The sequence below is a fragment of the Mastomys coucha genome, unplaced genomic scaffold (genome assembly GCF_008632895.1).
Source record: "Mastomys coucha isolate ucsf_1 unplaced genomic scaffold, UCSF_Mcou_1 pScaffold6, whole genome shotgun sequence".
NCBI classification, from domain to species: Eukaryota; Metazoa; Chordata; class Mammalia; order Rodentia; family Muridae; genus Mastomys; species Mastomys coucha.
The window spans coordinates 47,816,567-47,833,497 of record NW_022196912.1 but is presented as its reverse complement, the minus strand read 5'-3'; the positions used below and the strand labels follow the sequence as shown (position 1 = coordinate 47,833,497).

General features: G+C 41.2%; 1 long non-coding RNA gene and 1 pseudogene across 1 annotated transcript in view; one reads left to right on the top strand and one right to left on the bottom strand.

Annotated features, from left to right (window-relative positions):
- Window positions 1–2,986, bottom strand: part of LOC116080566 — a 15,062-nt gene extending 12,076 nt beyond the window's left edge. Inside the window, exon 1 of the long non-coding RNA XR_004114480.1 lies at window positions 2,876–2,986. This is a non-coding gene — a long non-coding RNA (uncharacterized LOC116080566). The remainder of the gene's footprint in view (window positions 1–2,875) is intronic.
- A 4,133-nt stretch (window positions 2,987–7,119) lies between these two features.
- LOC116081384 lies at window positions 7,120–7,267 on the top strand (annotated as a pseudogene).
- Window positions 7,268–16,931: the final 9,664 nt, after the last annotated feature.

Genomic DNA, 16,931 nt, shown 5'->3' with positions numbered 1-16,931 from the left:
AAAAAAAAAAAAAAGAAAAGAAAAGAAAGATAAGATCTGTGAGTGGCGTGGCTTTGTTTATACCACAGGCCCTGAGGGTGGTGGGGCTAGATTCCAAAGCCATCCAAAGGACCATTTATCATCAGGGTGAGAGGAAAAGTAGTCAATGAGTGCCTGCATTCGATGATGCCGTGTGGGAACCCAGATTACAGAGTCACTAGGGAAGACTATAAGAGACATTTATTTTTGCAGTGATTCAGTGGCAAAGGGTGAAAAAACACAGTGGGACTGAAGTTTCATGAGTAAAGCCATTCCTTATTTATTTTGGACAGAGTATGTAAAGGGAAAGATTTAAGAGTTGTTGACAGGCTACAAATAGCATGAAGCCAATTCAAAAGAAAGGCCATTTCCACCGTATCAAGCTAGAAAGTAGAGTGGTCCAATGTTTTGGAATAAAATACATTGGTTTAAATATTGACTTCTTTCTACATTGGTGATAAGATCTCGGCAAATTACTTATTTATTTGTGTGCCTTGGCTTCTTGAAAAATGAGGGTAATGATATTGTCATTTCAAGATGTCTGTGAGTTATAGTTAAAAGAGAGACGCACATTAGCAAAAGTTGGACAGCACTTGGCATATAAGAACCAACTCAGCACTGGCCACTGCCTCAGTCTGTTTTGTGTTGTTACAATAGAATACCTGAGGCTGAATATTTTTATCGGAGAGGGAGAAGGAGAGAGATTTGTTTGGCTCATTATTCTGGTGGCTCTAATAAACAAACAGCATGGTGCTGGTGTCTGTCTACATCACATTGTGATCAGAAAACAGAGGGAAGAGGGCTTTTGTCACTCAAGTGACGTGATGTCAAACTTTTCCATAACAAGGTCTGCTCTTATAGCAACCTGTTGATTCCAGCTCTCATGTGTGAGAGGGGATCATGGGTGACCTGCCAAAGCAAGAACTCACTTGGGAGAAAGGATCATTGCTTTCTTTCATGAGCAATACCCCCATTATGTGATCGTCTTCCACTAGGTCTGAAAAGTCCTCCACTGTGGCACCACCACACCAGGTACCAACCTTGAAACACATGACAAACATCTCACACTATAGCAGTGACAATATTACTCAGAAACAAAAAGATTGCCTTATAAAATCAGTATTATATACAAATGATACCAGAGCATGTAACATATATCAAATGAGTGAGGAGGTCTGCTGGGAGCTGGGTATGGTGGTGGACATTTTTGTTTTGTTTGTTTGTTGTTTGTTTGAGATAGGGTCTCATGTAGATCTAACTGTCCTGGAACTCTGTGGACCAGGCTGGCCTTGAACTCAGAGACCCACCTGCCCCATGAGGGGCAAGGCAGTGATAGAGGCAGTCTAAGGGAACAGAAATGAGGAACAAAAAGGGAAGAACCAGAACTTTGGCACACACACTTATGAAATAAACAAAACAGCAGAAAAGTAGAAATTTTAAAAAGGAAAGAAAAAAACCATCTGACCAGAGAAGGCCAGCTGAGATGATGGGAAAGGCGGGCAGGAATTTAAGAGCAGCTGGAGGGTTAGCATTGAGCTCCAGAAGAATGAGTGAAAACAGCGGTCATGGACTAAGAACAGGGGTTCCAGATGAGTTCTTCAGCAGGGTGCTGGCTACCAGGAAGCTACAGCATGGTGGGAAGATGACTTGAAGAATGTCCACAGACGCTTTTGATGAGGCCTTCCATCCATTAATTTTAACAAACAGTTAAGAAGCCATAGAGTTCCAGTCCTTCAAAGCTAGTGGCTCCCTGTGGAGTCCCACAGCTGAGCAAGCAGTTACTAGGACTGTGATGTTCTAGGACTGGACAAGTGCAGAGCTGGAAGGCATCTGTTGGTTCTCCACCATTACTCCGTGTTTATTGTCCCTTCTAAGGCCAGAGGCTTCTCCTGAGCCTGTTCCCAGGTCTGTAACCTCCTATTAGGGATGTATACACCTCAGCCAAGCTAACAAAGTATGGGAACACTTAATTGTTAATTTGTAGTAAGAAAAGTGAATATGAAAATTTTGGGTGTTTGAATGCGGGGGTTGGTGTAGTTCTTCCTGATAGAGAGATCTGAGGGGGTGCAGACTGCTTTCAGAGGTTTGCTCAGGGACAGGGTCACACTGAGGGATAATATAGATGATCCTAAGGCTCACATCACAAAGCGCCAAGAGCCTCGTGTGTTCCTCTGTGTCCCACCACCATTATATGCCTCCAAGAAAATGCCTGTGTTCATGACTGGAGTTGTGGTGAAGTTCTCGGTACCCCCTAACACTCTCCCACTTCTGTCTATAACTCACTGGATAGAATTTTTCTTAGGCAGAATCACAATTCAGTCTTGTCCTCTTCTAAGGTAATGTGGGGATTGCTGAGTTATATATGGTACTCAAAACCTGTTAAGGATCAGATTTTATCATATATATGTACGTATGTATGTGTGTATATATACATATATGTATATGTGTTATATAAATATGTTATATATATTATATGATATATATGCTATATATCTCATATGTTATGCTATATGTGTTATATATGTCATAGTTTAATAATGTCTGGATTCAGGTGTGAAGCATAATATTAAGCTTATTTTGAGAGTGTATTGCTTATTTTCATTCATTAGATCTAGTCTATATAGTAAGTATGAATGACTTTGGCCAATAGCACAGAGAAAGGGGGAAAAAGACTGAGGTGGAGGTAGACAGCCTTTCTACAAGGGATCACTAGTTAGCTGCTTTTGGCAGGGGCCTCTCTGTGGTAGAATCTATTGAATGGTTCTTTTGTCTTTTTTTGCCATCAAAGTGGTAACAGTTCCTTGGTATGCACCTCCCTCAAGACTTGTACCCAGAAAGACAGGCAGGTGGCACTCACCTTTAATCAAAACTCTTGGAAAACCAAGATTTGGAGGTCAACCTACACTGCAACACAACCAGTTAAAAAAAACAGCCTGAGAGCACAGCCTCCCTCCCACCATGCCGCGTGCGTGCGTGCGTGCATGCGTGCGTGCGTGCGTGTGTGTGTGTGTGTGTGTGTGTGTGTGTGTGATGCACACTTTTAATCACAAAACTGGGAAGGCAGAGGTAGGGACTAGTGAAGTCAAGGCCAGCCTGGTCTACAGAAGAAAAAAAAGATAAGAAAGAAAGAGAACTGAATCAAAATACTACACTGCCAGCGTAGGGCTCCTTAAAGTCAGAAACCATGATTTCATTAAACATTCCCCATTTATTCAGCTGATATGGCAGGATGTTGGCTTTTTAAACAGTTGTTTATCATCATCATTATATGTGGCTAACTGTATTTTATAGTGACTGAGATCCCAAAAGTCTAGAAATTTAATTTTTTACTCCAACAAGAATAACTGTTAAGTAGTAATTTCCTGTAAGGTGAATATAGAAATAAAAATCAAATTTTAAACTGAGAAAAAAAATGTTAAGGAGTACCTAACTAAGTCTTATGAGTGAAACCAGGGTAAGTAAGGCCTGGGATTGACAGGCCTCACAGAGGTTATCTCTCAGCTGTGGAACTGGAGTAAGCTGTGTGCTGGCCAGCTTTATGCCAACAGAAGCTAGAATCATCAGAGAGGAAGAAATATTAGTTGAAAAAAAAATACCTTCATAAGACTGGGCTGTAGGCAAACCTGTTGGGCATTTTCTTAATTGGTTACTGATATGTGAGGATCCAGCTCATGGTGGGTGGCACCAGCTGATGGTCCTTGGTTCTATAAAAAAAAAAAATCAGGCTGAGCAAGCCATGAAAAGCAAGGAAGTAAACAGCCCTCCCCCATGGCCTCTGCCTCAGCACCTGCCTCCAGGTCCCTGGCCTGCTTGAGTCTCTGTCCTGGCTTCCTTTGATAATGAACAGTAAGCTGAAACCAAATAAACCCTTTCTTCCCCAACTTGCTTTGGTCATGGTGTTCCTCACAGCAGCTAAACCCTATCTGGTTCTTAGGCTTCGACTACTCTGTTCCTATTGGGGGTGTGACCGAAGCCTGGTAGTAGAAATCAATACTCGTGTTGCCTCATAGTTTTCTTTCATCAAATAAGAATTGATATGGAAGAGCAGAATGTGACAGCCCAAGTCTACAACTGCAGCCCCAGTAGAGGAGGAGAAGGGAGGATCAGATGATGAAATCTAGCCTGAGCTACAGGAGACTCCAGCACAGTAAATAAATAGACACAAGCCAGGTAGGGGTGGCACACACCGTTAATGCCAGCACTCGGGCAGATCTACAGGTTTGAGGCTAGCCTTATCTATAGAGTTCCAGGACAGCCAGGACTACACCAAGAAACCTGTCTCAACAAACAAACAAGCAAACAAACAAATAGAAATAAAATAGCAAACAATAACAAAACAGATTTGCCATGAAAGGAGAAAGATGGAGGTTGGCATGGTGATTTTTTTTTAGTAGAATTTCAAACTATGTTCTTTCCTTAAGGACAGACTCAGTTCTTGGAATTGCACAATGCAAGGGATGGTGTGTTGCTCCCAAACTCGGTGATGAAATGAAACACGTGACGCAGCTCCTTGCTTTCCTTCAGACATATGCAAGGAAGGAAGCTGCCCTGCTGTAAGACCACAGGAACAGAGGTCAACAACCAACCTGTCTTCCAACCAGGCTTCCAGCCTGCAAATAAATGAAGTGCCAGCTACAGCTTCACTCTCCAGAACTAGAACCACGCTGCAAACTGCTCTGAAGCACCTAAGCAGGCAGAGGAAGCCTTCAGGAAAAAAAAAAAAAAGCATGCTGCCTGTGAAACACTCTTACACAGCACCAGTAAAATTCACTCAGAGGATAACTACACCTGATAAATTGCCAAAGCCACAGATTTGGAGCCCAGAATGTCATGGCTTCTGGAAGAACACAAGGAAAAAAAAATGTTTTACAATAGAAAAAGTTTCCAAATGGCGCTCTGGGTAAACCACAGTCTGTAGAAATCCAGGAGTAAATTTGGTGAGAGGTCAGATAAAATGGAAGGCAAGAAGGGGAACAGTAGGGGAAGGGGAATTCTGTGTGACACCCAAGAGGCAGCCAGAGAGCCAAGATGCAACAGAGAGACTGGATCACTGAAATGAAGAAGAAAGGGAGGCATGTTTGTGAACTCAAGAAAAAAAAAATGGCACCAGCACAAGAAAAACTTTATTCAGAGGCACTGTGGGTAGACAGAACACCAGCCAGTGCTATGGTTTGGAGAGGACGTGGCCCCTCCCACCCAAGACTCATTCTTGTGGAGAAGGTGTTGGTACCTAATGCAGTGTTCAGGGGTAAGGTTCTGGGAGACAATGAGCAGATCCATGAGGACACTGACATAATCAATGGGTTGAGCTCCTGAAAGGACCACTAGGGAGTGGGAGCAATACTGGGAGGTGTTGGGAGCTGATGGGAGGAAGCAGGTCACTAAGAAAGGTCACTAAGACCTTTGAAGGTATGACTTATCCTTGGCCTTTCCTCACTCTTGTCTGTCTCCATCCCTAACCAGCAGCTTCTTCTCTCCAATCTACTGTCACCCTGATGCTCGGCCTCACTGCAGGCCCATTGCAATAGAACCAGCTGAGCCTGAAACCTTGGAGACCTCGAGTCTAAATACACCTTTCCTTCCTTCCTCGAGGTTTTCCCCTCTTCAGGTATTTTGTCAGTGATGCAATATGACTAACAGAAGGGGGCGGGGAGGTGAAAACAAAATTTGGACACAGCAGAGTTTACAGGGAAAAGAGAAGTCGGAAGAATAAACGAGGGGTGGGGCAGGACGGGGTGGGTGGGGCGGGGACCACTGCCACACAGTCCACCTCTTGGTTATGAAAGAATTTGGGATAAAAATCAAAACTCCGTCTGATGCTCCAGGCTTGTGTTGTTTGTTTTCCTAAGGGAAGGCTGGAGCTTAAGTGGCAAAGGCAAACGTCTGAGCATTAGGGAACGTAATAAAGTTGAAAACAGAGTTCCTGAAAGAGACTGGTTATCCCTCCATTTGCAATATTTCCTCTCCTGTTGAAATCACATAAATTTGATTTGATTCTGGGGAAAGTGGAAATGAAATCCATGACATTGGTGGTTTTCCCATCTCTGTCAAGAAGCTAACGGGCACTGCAGACTTCAGAGGCACTCAGTGGCTTTGAATTCAGACCAACTTCTGTTCTATAATTTCATTGCAAATATTACTTGTAGTCAATGTCAGCAGATCCCCCAGGCCTAAAGTCATGCTAGGAAGAAATTTAACTTTGAAGCTTATAAAGCCAATAAGAGAACTCCTAAAATGAGCTGGAAGCAGAGCTTTTGTATTGAGATATAATCATCAATACAATGAGGCATAAACCTCCTAAAAATAGAGCCAGTCTTTGGGCTCCCTTCTAACTGTGAAATATACAAAAAAACGCTAGGCAAAATGTGTTTAGAATTCCCATGCTTTACAGAGAAAATTTGAAATAAGGCATGAATATTCATGTAACCCTCTATAATATGCATAACAATAGAAATGCTGAAAATATACTGCCTGGGAAAATGCTAATGAAACATTAATAAGCAAAAAAATCTCTGTGCAGAATCAGTGAAGGAAGAAGGCTATCAGAGAGCAGAGATCTAATGTTTATGGAAGAGCAACGGTTTATAAATATAAAGAGGCAGAATTAGAAATGCTCAAGGTGGTTCACTTTATTTTAGGAAAACCTCAGGAAGGGGGGAGGAAACTCAAAAAAACGAAGTACATTCCAAAATTTCTTTTTTTAAAAAAAAAACAGTTTACTATCTCTCAATATTAGAAATCTGTGAGATTCTAGTTTTTCTTTATGCTTTCTTGTTTTTGAAATACCTATAATCAACTGTAAAATACCCCTTTTGTAAACTGAATTTCAGGTTTAAGGCCAGCATTGTGTATAAATAAGGGAAAGCGCATATGCAAGTTGTTAGCCTACAAAAATAATATTATTATAAGGATGACAGGGACAGATGGATTCTGTTTTCATTTTGGTGACAAATATGTAGGTCTCGAGTCAGTATAAACAACTATAGAGAGATTGAGGCGGTGAAGGATAAAAATATTTTTTTTAAAAAAAATGGGAAAAGAAAAGAAAAAATTTGTTAGAAACAAGAGAGTATGATTTTTCAAACAGTCAAACAAAGGGCCATACTTACCTGGCAGGGGAGACACCATGAGCTGAAAGGTGGCTTCCCTAGGCCAAGGCACTCCAGGTGTGCTGACCTGCGGTTTCCGCACGGGGAAACTCAACCCAACCGCACAGCTTTTGGCAGTGAGAGCTGCACTGGCACTCTCCCTTTTTAAAAATTAAAACAATTTTAAGTGCTTTGAATTGCGATGGTGGTAAGCTGTTTCTACTCAGACACAAGGAAAACCACAAGTCTGCACCTATAAGCAACCTTGGAGATGGTCTAGCATCCAGTAAGTACTCGGAGTACTCCAAGAGGCAGAGAGACTGGAGATAAGTTTGAAGTGAAGTTGTTATCTTACGCTCTGGTTTTTGCGCAGTTCCTGCTACCCACGAGCATCATCGGATTCCTCTGAAAACTCAAAGAAGAAGCACTCATTAGGCCTAGGCTGTGCCTGGCAGGACACCTCAAGGGGGCATGGTCAAGCTTTCAAAGCTGAAAAGGATTAAATGACTAAAGGGATAGGGATACGGTAGTGTAAAGTTGAGAATATTAACAGTGCTGGGGATGGATTCACAGTGACAGACTCACACTGCTTAGCAGCTGTGAGATGGGCCAACTGAGACCCATTTCACTGGAGGGACAGAACAGGCCAAGTGTGATGTCACTGCTCTCGGAAGTCGATAGTTAGTGAAAAGGACACTTCCGCTGTTTAGAGTTCAAGTTTGTAGAAACAAACAGAATTGTTGTTGTTGTTGTTGTTGTTTTAGAATACAGACACTTGGCTTCTCTCAGTGCTGGCTTTTTCTACAAGGTAAAGGTCGATTACTCTGTGATCCCTGCGCTGGTTAATTTTTTTGGCAACTTGAAACAGGCTAAAGTCATCTGGGAGTTGGTGTAGCAATTAAGAAAATGCCTCAGGCCGACCGACCTGTAGGCAAGTGTATAGGGCATTTTCTTGATGGGAGTGGGCCCAGCTAGCTGTGAGTGGTCCCACCTCTGGGCAGGTGGTCCCAGGCCACGTAAGAAAGCAGACTGAACAAACCAGTAAGCAGCACGCCTCCATGGCCTCTGCATCAGTTCCTACCTTGAGTTCCTGATTTCTTCCAGTGATCAAGTGACCTGCCAATTGTAAAATGAAATAAACCTTTTCCTCATCAGGTTGATTATGGTCATGCTGTTTGTCACTGTAATAAAAAGCCATAATTCTCTATATAATTATGCCTCAGTAGGAAAAAACTCAAAACCAGATATTATTGGTCCAAGTTTCTAGGAAAATGGATAAGCTTAGAAACAGTTTTTTTTTTTCCTTAATGGAAAGCCAAATACCATAGTTTTCTGTTTTGAATGAAGAGCAGAGTTCTTCCGTTCAGAGAACTGTTATTTATAAATAAAAAGTTAGAGATGGAAAATGGATTGACACAGTTTATAGGTGTGACAGCGAGCATCACACAGGAATACAGAAATCATTTAGAATGTTAAAGAATTATTTGCCCCCCCCCCAAAAAATAGTGCAATTATGCTTTGGGGAGAAAACCTCTCTCCAATGAGTAAAAGTAGAAGTACATTACAAAAATATTAAAATGATTAGGTGAGGATATTCTTGTTTAGGTTGTGTTGTGTTGATAAGTGTGGATTATAAACATAAGGAGAATCTCATTGAAGATACACATCAATATATGTTGATAATGAAAAATTGGCATTTGTTAAAGATAATTGTGAATGTTTCGCATCCTCTCCCTTTTTAATATCAAATTTCTGAATGTTTTAAAAGGAAACATGTATAAGGCTTATGAGTGAAGCATTGTTAGCTTAAGAGTAAAAAAAATAATATTGTCGATTACATTTTTTCATGAGTAATGCTGACCTGTGTCCCATTTCCCGTTAGCATTAGAGGCTCTTGCAATTATGCAATTAAGCCATCTGGGATGACCAACCAACCCTGCAAGCTGTGGGGAGCTGGAGGTGCTTTAGAAGCGGCAGCCCTGTGGAAAATGGCTGTTTTGCTAACTGCTTTGGGTGGGTGGGGATGATGAATCTGAGCCAGCTCTGCATAATGGTATCAGCTGCTCTTACTATAGCCATCCTACTGACCACTTTTCCCTGTTCTATCTAATGGGGAATAATGGTGGGCCCAAGCCTTGCACCAACAATCAACAAAGGGACCATTTCCAATCACCTTTCCTAGGGAAGTCTTCCAGAGTATTCTTTTATAATATCCTATTTTCCCCCACAACTTAGTAATTTATCTCCTATTTATTTGCTTCATGCTTATTTCCCCAATCTGACTATAAAGACAGGAGCATTTTTGCTTTATCCTAATGATCTTTCTGTGTAATGACAGCCCCTAGTATGGCGCCTAAAGCAGAGAAAGTACTATAAGTAACACTGAGTTCATGGGTGTATTCTCTTTTAGAGAGCCACTACATACATCGATTATAAAAAATACTCCTTAATCTATGCCAAACAGCTAGGTCTTCATATTTTTTAATCCTGGAAAATGGCTACATTTCAAATATCTTCCAAAGCTATTCTTATCCATTTTCTTGGTGCAGCTCTCAGCATTAATATTTCTGATTCATTGGGATAGGCAACAAAAAAAAAGGGGGGGTGGGGTGGATATATCTAAACTTGGTCCATTAAATAGTATCCATGGAATGGTATTGTTTTATCACTGATGACAAACTCAAGCCCTGACTACCTACCTAAAAGCTTTCCGTCCTCTCTGGATTATTGTATGCCCCTCCCCCTCCAAAGGCATGTTCCATGGATCTTTTTAAAGGTGACAGGTTCTATTTAAACACATAGAGAAGCCCTGGCAGGCTGTGTGACTATCAAGACTGAGCTGCTATTGTGAAGTAACATTGCAGTACAAACGAGACTTTTGCCAGCACCCAACACTCCTTCAACTCTTAGCCATTTGCGGGGGAGACCTTGTGAATACATGACACGGTTTAAGAGAAACCTCAAAAACAAATCAAAGAGTAGCAACAGTTAGAAATATTAGTATAATGTATACTTTATAGCCAGATCTGATGGTAGAGGCCTCTAATCCTAGCTACTCAGAGTCAAAAGTATGAGAATCTCAAATTCAAGCTCTACTTGGGCTACCAAGTGAGTTCAAGGCCATTCTAGGCAGCTCAAGGAGACCTTATATCAAAAGAAAAGGAAAAAGGGGATGGGAGTAGGACAGTGCCAATTAAAGGAATGCCTGGCTAGCATTATGAAGCTCCAGATTAAGTTTCTGACACCTCAAAAGTTTTTAACTTTATCATGCATGCCGGTGCATACAAGTAGAAGAGAAAGTTGTTGGTATTCTAAATATTGATGATATTACTTTCATACAGTCATTGAGAAATCCCAAACAATACTATTTGTCCAAATCCTCTCTCAGTATCTGCTTATATTTTATAAACTTCATGTGTTTTTTTTTTCTTTTTAAAAAGCATCTATCTTTCCAAAGCACTCTTATTCTGATAGAATCTATGGTGAAAAACTTATTTCCCGAGAAAACAGATTCCTTCCGACATCTGTGGCTTTGTGCCAGCAGTGTCTACAGAAAAGGAGTCACCAAGGTGGAACCCTAGGTGTCCCTTGAGTTGTTAGGATTCCTCAAAGCAGCTCTGTTCATTTCTGTGTAGCAAGGGAACATCTTTGAAGAGGGTATGGTTACTAAGTGCATTTGTAGATATTCTACTCATCCTGATTTTACCACTAAGTGGCTGAGAAACCTTGGGAAGGTCAATTTGAATCTCCATTTGCCCTCATTTTTTTCTCATGTAGAAAATGATGTTGAATAAAACCAATGGTTTTAAATACTTAGCAACAAAAACCCTTCTTCAATAAGATACTTCTGGCATAGCATCAGAAGTAATCATGAGGATGTCTGTATTGTCGTATTCCACCAAAGGTCAGATTTATGAATGGGCAAGGTGGATGGAGATTTCCAAGTAGACAGACATGGTAAGTGACATTTCAGACATAGGAAATTGAGAAGCACTGGTCAGAGAAGTGAAAGTGTTCCTGTGTGTTGGTGGTATAAGTGAAGTAAGGGGAGTTTGAGCTAAAGCTGGGAAATTAGACATAATTGGTTTATGGTTCATAATTATGAGATTGCCTTTATCCTCCACGTAATAGAAAGCCATAGGAGGTTTGTGCCTGTGGTGCTCCCTCCCTCTCTCTCCCTCTCCCCCCTCTCTCTTTCTCTCTCTCTCTCTCAGTAGAAAATGATGTAAACAAAAATAACTGAGAAAAGATTTCTCAAGGATTGCATAACTAGTAACAAAAGAGACTTGGAAACAAGAGGGCTAGTTAGAAGATCACAGACTGGGAGGAAAATGACAAAGACCCCTTGAAGGACATGTCTTGCACCAAATTTTGTCAATTCCCACACCCTCCAAATTCTCATACTGAAACCTTTTTCTTCAGTGTGGTCGGTCATATTTGGAAATGGGCTTTTAGTGTGGAGGTAGGTGAAACAAAGCCATAAGGATAAGAGCCTAGCCAATAGTACTAATAGCCTGAGAAGAGGAGGAGACTCCAGAGCGCTCTCCTTCCATGTACATATAACATGATAAAGCCAGGCAAACACACTGCAAGTCAGAAGAGAACTTCGCCAGAACCCACCCAGGCAGGCGCCCTATTGTTGAACTTCCATCCTCCCAAATGATGAGGAAACAGATTTTCATTGTCTGAGCCACCCCATGTGTGGTGTTTGTTCTATCAGTCCCAGCTCACTAGGATGGACAGTGACATTAGGGACACAGGGAGTAGACTCAACAGGACATGACAGCTCATCCACTCAGGAGTGTGGTCCGCAAAAGTCAACACTGGCTTTGAGAGTCTAGGGCAGTGTCAGGACGTCATGATGCCATTTGTAGAGCCAGAGAATAAAAGAGGGAGGAAGACTCATTCTAAGGGACAAAGCTTGATGTTTATTTCAAACAAATGGGTTGTTGAATTTCAGGTGTGGGTAACGCAGCCATCCATAATCCTCCAGCAGTTAGAGGTGAGGGTTTTGTGGTTAAAAGCTGAACACAAATCTTATGTACTTTGCAATCATCTGCCAAAGCATGCCACTACAGACTATCAGGCATGAACGGAATCATTAGGGTATACTGTGCAGCTGACAGAAGATGTTATGGGTCGAGTAAGAGAAGGCAGCTGTTTCTGTGTGCTGTGTAGACCTGGCTTACCTACTCTAGAACTTCCTTACTGAAAAAAAAAACTGGAAAAGGTAAGTTTATCTTCAAAATGGTAAATACAACAGAATTTAGACACCCCCCAAGGGGTGTCTTGTGTTCTGATAGATACTCCCGAGGAAAAGAAAGACTAAACAGAATTTAGTGAGCCACACAGTTTAACAAACAAAAGATACTATGACCTTGAAGTCGGGTAAATGGCAAACTGTTTTCCAAACAAAGCACACATTTTCTCTAAGAAGGCCAAGCACACAAAACAAGGCACATTCTAACCCCACAGGGATACAGATTAGGAAGCAAATTCTACACCCGGGAATCTTGAGTTTCACTGGTGCAAGGAGGTACTTCTGTTAGAGAAGTTGGGCAAAAGAGGTAACTACTGAAATACAATGTGATATTATGAAACAAAGGAGCGCTTCATAAACGTCCAACTGAGAAAAGCAGAGGGTGTTTAGAGAGTGCCAGGAGGACCCTGGGCTGTTAAAAGTGAGTCCTTAAACTTGAAGATGCCACTGGGGATTCCCACTTGATGATCACTTCAATCCCTTCATTAGAGAAACTGCAATATCTTTGTTTTATGGTTTCATAAATCTGGCTATGAGGGGTCCTTTGTAACCTCATCCTTCCTGTAGGAATTGATTCTGTCAAACAGCCTGCCATTCCCACTTCTCCTAAGGCCTTGCAAGCTATTTCTCTTGCTGTTTAAGTGACATGTTTTTGAAGATTGTATGCTGTTATTTCTTAATTCTCCAGTTTAGAATTCATATTGACTACACATTACAGGATATCAGGATTTGCTGTTTTTAGTTCAAAATTGAACAGTATCACATACACACACACACACACACACACACACACACACACACACCCTGAGAAAGGGAAGAGAGAGAGGGAAAGAGGGAGGAGGAAGGGAGGGAGAGAGGAAAGTGGGAGAGAAAGAGAGAGAATGCTATACTGTACTTTTTGATGGTTTCCATACTCACATTTTACCTTATGATTATATAAATGCTACTTATGGCTAAGCTACAAAGTATTCTGTGATAACTTTGTTTTCTCCAGAGTGGATTGCACTGTTTTCAATTGTCTAGTTTCCTCTCACCTTTTTTATTTTTTTTGCATACTTGCTCCCCAGACTGCTTCAGAGATGGATATGACCAAACAAAACACATTAGGTCACTTATCGGTTCTTTTCTTTTCCCTTCAGGACTTCCTGCAATGTGCCCTTCATTTCCTGCATTGAACCCTTATGATTCCTGGACCTGCCAAGTGGCAGCTACAGTGGTCCTTCCCCACTGCCAGCCCAAGAATCATCTGTATAGAAATGGTAGTTAAAGCTGCTGGGGTTTTTATGAGCTCACTCGGGGAGTATGGACAAAGATGTTGGGGTACTTCAATATTTAGAGGGCAGGAGGGTAAGGCATGTTCACTTACAGGACAGTGGAAAGATCAGTTTTGGGGACAGAAAAAGACCAGAGAAAAGGTGAGGCTCTGTGAGTTAAGGGGAGAAAGTGTTTCTGTGGGCTCCCTTAGCAAGATTGTCTCCACCATCAAGCTAACACAGAGAACCTGCTCCTTCTTAATTGCTTTCCCTTGATTAAGTCAGGCCCAAGATAATCTCCCTTTTGATTAATTGAAAACCAACTGCTTTGAGACTTTAATTCATCCCCTTTGTCATACTCTATTGGTTAGAAGCAAGTCAGAGTTAGCACTCCCACACAGGAGAGAGGATTATTCAGGGCTTGACTAGCAGGAGGCAAGAAGCAGGGGACATCCCAGTCAGCTTGCCTTAGAATGGTTTAGTCAGAGAGCAAATTGTGCTGCTGCAGGAGAGGGCTTGCAGGAGCAATAATGTCCGGTGTGTCAGAGGAGGGGGAAGCAGTCACTGACCCACTAGGATACACAGGGGCTGGAGGTGGGACAGTAGCATGAGCACCTTGTCCCTTTAGCTCATCCTGTCACCTCTATCCTTCCCATAGGTACCAGTGCTTCAGTGCTCTGCTCATTGAGACAGAAGTGGTCCTCCCTGTTAGCTCCCTCTTGCTGACTCCTCACCCAGGCCCACCGTTCTGCTAGCTCTGGTTTGGTTAAGTATGTTCAAAATTCAAGTAGACAATTCTCTTTTGCTTTTGTCTCTTTTCTGCAGTCTTTCTCTTATTAAATTTTCCATTGAAAATTAACTGTGAGGAAAGAGGAGGTGTAGCCAGGTTGGGGTACAGCTGAGAGAAGTAAAGGGAGGAACCAAAAGGAAATATGATCAAAATTCAAAATACATTGTCTGACACTGTCAAAGAATTAATAAAATACATTTTTTTAATTCACTGGCAAAATAAACATGATCAAAATTGCTACTTTATCCATTTTAAGAATACAATTCAGTAGTTAAATATATTCACACTGTTATACAACCAATTCCAAAACACTTTCTTCTTACAAAACTGAAGCTTTTTACCCACTAAAACAAGAAGTCTGCCTTCTGCTGTCCCCAGCCCCTGGCAACCTGCCCTTCTTTCTGTTTTTACAAATGTTGATGATTTTACTTGCCTTGTATTTTCATACTCAAACAGTATTATTTTCTTAGGATTGGCTTATTCAACTAAATATTACATCTTCAAGCATGTGCCAGAATTTTTTTTTCATTTAAGATAGTAAATTAAAAGCAGTTATTTTAATTTTATTAGGATTTTCTTATTTTTCTACTTATGAGATACCCCCTACCCATCCCTTTAACTATTATTTTGATGGGGTTTTTAAAAAGCAGAGATAAATGTGTGTCCAACCTTTTCTTCAAAAGGAAACTAGCATTCTATTTGTGAGACGTGATGTTTAAGGATAGACTATTGGATGCTTTTCAAAATCACCTTAACTTTTCAGGATCAATTGAAGAATAGAATTACAGAAGGAGTTAACGTTTAGTCTGCTCAAAATAAGGGTCTTTTTGTTTGTGTTGTTTTGTTCATTTGTTTTTTGAGACCGAATTGTAGACCATGCTGGCCTTGAACTCAGAGATCTGCCTGTCTCTGCCTCTGAAAGGCCTGCACCAGGACAGCATTACACCACCATCACCACTACCACACTGCCCCAACACATAAATTCTTAGAATCCACCTCAGTCTATTGAATCTGAAAGTGGGGCGTGTTCTGTCGCACCAGTAATTTTAACCAGCCCTTAGGGAATCAGATTCTTCTAGGACTTGAGAGCCTCTGGTCTTCTAGACCTAGCCATGCAGAACTCTAGCCCTCTGATAGGTGTCTGACCAAAGTTCTGACCCATAGTCATTGATGAAATGCTGAATGTATAAAGCCAAGGCCTTGGGCAAGCACGGTTCCCATATGCATATGTTTATTTCTTTCAATTTTCCTTCTTCTATGAGTGCATTTCTGTTTCTTGTACCAGAATTATTTGATCAAGATACAGCTTAACTATTGATAAGAAATGCTAAGTGATTGATTGGCCATAGTTATTATTCTGCATTGTAAAGCGTGCCCAAACTATTGGCTTTTCTTTGACACTGCCTTGTTTTAAGCAGTTGCATTAAAACGATTTGATATCTCTATCCAATTTTTCTACTCGAAAATAAACTTGGTAACATTTTTATTGCATTTCAGTGCTGAGCATTTAAATTCATTTGCAACTGCATCTAGTCTGATATTCTGAGAAACAAGTGTAAATTGCTTTGTAAATCAACAACCAAAGAATCAATAGCAGTGATGTTCTTTTAAAGAATTCAAGATGAGTAGTTCCTATAAGACGCTATCACTACACTCAAACGTTCTAAAGCAAGTATCTTTAAAATGAAGGAAATCATAAAACATTGTCTGGAAGATTATGTGGCGGTGATTAAAAGCCAGAACAGGATTTGAGAAGTGAAAATTTGTTCTGAGAACAGTTCTAGTGTAGCATAACAGGAACATGAGAATGAAGCCTTTCCTTTTCAGGTCATGGTGATTGGCTTAAGACTTGATGCAAACAAAAATTACCAGAGTGCTGATTGCCAAGATGGTTTAAATCCAACATATCTGCTCTTAGTATTATACTCTTGGAATCCTCCCAGAACAAGAGACCAACAACAGGTCATTTAATCCAATTACTAATTTCATGCCCGAGTCACTTCTACAGCTCTGAAGCAATGAGAGCTCTCAGCATTGTGACTAATGAAGGCGAGCCATTTAGCATGCCTCATATAAGAAGTCTACGAAGTTAAAAGCCCGTGTTGGAGGACGATACTTGAAAATGTGGTTCCTTCTTTCCTCTGTCCTTGAGAAAGGTGTTGAACATCATGGCAGAAAGACTAATAACTGTCCCCAGACTTGGTTTTCCTCCACCTCTAAGCATTTGCTTGCACATAACTGCTCAAAATAAAGAATATTTCCCCCAAATTTCCCCATCGTAGCATTTCATTGTTACTGCTCTGCAATAAACTGTCCCAAGATCTCAAGGCTAACACACATCTCCGCCTTTTTTAAGGGCTCACCAACTCCATGGATCAGAACTTTGGTCAGATACCTATCAGAGGGCTAGAGTGACTTCTAAATGCACCACCGGCCAAGGCAGTCACAATCCCACTCATATTCCACTCCCGGCTTAGGGATGGCAAAGTTGTTCTGTGGAAGAGCACATGGGCTGGAAGGTG